At 46.8% G+C, this 2,795-nt stretch overlaps 1 pseudogene; it reads left to right on the forward strand.

Annotated features, from left to right (window-relative positions):
- The first annotated feature begins 316 nt into the window (after positions 1 to 316).
- LOC142450780 (elongin-B pseudogene) lies at positions 317 to 670 on the forward strand (annotated as a pseudogene).
- Positions 671 to 2,795: the final 2,125 nt, after the last annotated feature.

Raw genomic sequence — 2,795 nt, forward strand, 5'->3', positions numbered from 1 at the left:
TCTTTGGTTAGCAGCTATTGCCTCCCGAGGTGTTTGTCCCTCTATATCTATTTCTTCTTCTCTTTGATAAGAACATCACTCCTCTGGGACTCAACACCCAACCTATTCTAGTATGACCTTACATTAATGAATAACATCTTCAAAACCTCTGCTGTGAAACAAGAAACATTCATGGGTACCAGAGAGTGGGACTTCAATATATCTTTTTAGAGGACACAAGTCCATAGCAATGCCTTCTTATTTTCAATCCAGTGCTCTTGGAATGGGGTGGAGCTTGGCCACACTGGCTCATTGAGGGCAAGAGGCTGCTGTTGCGATGGACATATTCCTAAAGACCCGGCTCCCCAAAACCACCACCTTCACCAACACTAAGGCGATGAGCACTGTGTTCCAGCTGAAGCATCATCACGGGCATCCTTAAGCGCACACCGGATGAGCAGAGGCTGTATAAGGATGACCAACTCCTAGAGGACAGCAAGAAACTGGGTGAAGGTGGCTTCGCCACCCAGGCTGCCCATCCCCAGACCCCAGCCACAGTGGGGCTGGCTTTCGGGGCAGATGCCACATTTGAGGCCCTCCACATTGAGCCATTCTCCAGTCCACCTGAGCTCCCCAGTGTGATGAGGCCACAGGTTAGGGAAGCAGTGCCAACGAGCAGGCGGTGCAGTGAGAACCATTTGCCCCACTCCCTCTTCTACCCCTGTCCCCAGCCCACATCTCCCAAATAAAGGGGTTTGCGTTTCCAATCTTTATTATACCCCCTGTCTTTTGGTTTGCCACCCACCCAAAATTCTGAAGTCTCTAAGCCCTAAGGGGTAGAGGAAACCCTCAAATGAGGGCCAGTGGACCAAAGGCCAGTGGGGTCAATGCATTCCACCAGTTGTTTCACTCCCTAATAAGGCACCCACAGACCGCACGCGTGCACACGTGCACACACAATCCCACGCTCTTCTGATGTTTCTTGTTGTCCCCTACTTCCCACAAGATTAACTGCTGATAGCATTTTGAAATCCTGTACTGTCTGTATCCATTTGTATCCAGAAAATTTCCCACCCCCTGCTTCACAAACCTGATCTTTCTCTCTGGTGTCCTTCATGCAGGACCAGTTCGTTAGTGCTCTCAGCCTGTTCCTTGGAATTGACATTTTATATAATCCTTTATTACTTATTCTTTCTTCACCTGCAACCTGTATCTCAATGCCAGGTACCAAAGGAAAGCATCACTTAGATGAGATCTGCCCGTTTACACATGTGTCTTGGTCGACACAACAATTACCTAGTCCTCCTCTTGGAATATTCTCCTTGATTTGCTATGAGATGAATGGATGGCCGAGCCCCCCCAAGAAATTCAACACGAGAATGACTATCTCTGCTCTGATTCTTAGCTCTGTACCTGATGTCTGCCTCGGAGATGTGCTCTGCTCCTTTGCACTAGGATCGGTGCCGTCTCCATGTTCTCCTGCCCCTGGTTCTCTCTGGACACCTGCTGCTTTCTTGACAATCTGTCTTTTCCAGAAGGGGCATGCCAGTCAGTGGAGCCCCAAAGCAGTAGGGGTCTGACCCAGGCTATTGCCAAATGTATTTTCTAACGGCTAATTGAACTGGAAAAGAGCAGCCTCATCTTGGGAGGTGGGTAAGGTGGCAGTCACAGATGTGGATGGAAGTAAGGTGAACTTGACAGGCCTTTGATTCCAAACAACCAGATTTGGGTGACAGAACGAGATAAAGTTTTACTTCAAACTCGCATCACTCAGCATTATGATGTGCTAGTCTTCTTGCTTTTCATTTCCTGCCAAACTTCATGGTCCAAAAAAGTCAACAGATGCTGAAGAAAATTATATTTATGCAAAAGAGTTTCTAATTCAATATGAAAATAATAAAAGCTTACTCGTGCAACTCAAAAAATCTGGGGAGACTTTTGAAAGCCAAGAGCTGCCCCTGGGGGGTCCTGGCATGTTACAGTGAGTGACCAGAGGATATGGATGACAATCTCAACACACACACACACACGTGCGCACACACGCAAGTCTCCCCACCACCATCATTCTCTTCACATTTGGCTTCCCTCCTTTTTTCAGTGACTTGAGCACACTTGGAACTGTGGCCCTGACTCGTATTTTCAGTCATGCAAAACAAGGCATTTAGGGGAAAATAACATTTAAAAACACAGCTACTAACAATTCATCTATCCCTCCTGGCTGTGAAGAAAAGAAGGATGAAAAAGCATCTTGAAAAGTAAGTGCCATTGGGTCAACCAGAACTTGGTCAGAACGTTAGCTTCGTCATGATTTTAGTGAATAAAAAATTACCTCCGAATAGGAGTCACTAGCACATCCATACGTCACTGTCCTGTTTCTAAAGACTGTGGGGTAACTGAGCTCAGTTAGGCAGTTTCCTGTCCCAGGTGGTGTCAGGTGGCCTGTACTCGTCCAGAGGGCCAGAGGACACGAATAGCCAATTGACTCACTTGCATGTTGCTGAAAGCTATCTGAGGATGGTGACTGGGACATCTGGGTCCTCTTGGAAGCCCGCTTCTGCCACATTTGGTTGCTAAAAGGAGTCACAGGATCAACCCCATTTAAGAGGAAGAAGAAATGCTCCATCTTTTCATGATCTGTCATGCTATGGGAGAAGAACAAACCAAAGGTTTTATTGTGAGACTACGAGTCCCAGTGCTGTTGTAAAGTATTTTTTCTTCATTGAAGCAAATCCCAACTGGGACCAGAGAAACCAACTCATTGCTTTTGAATGCCCTGCAAGGTAGGACGAGAGTGGGAATACTCATTTAGATTTAGC

This window comes from Tenrec ecaudatus, chromosome 6 (genome assembly GCF_050624435.1).
Source record: "Tenrec ecaudatus isolate mTenEca1 chromosome 6, mTenEca1.hap1, whole genome shotgun sequence".
Taxonomy (NCBI): Eukaryota; Metazoa; Chordata; class Mammalia; order Afrosoricida; family Tenrecidae; genus Tenrec; species Tenrec ecaudatus.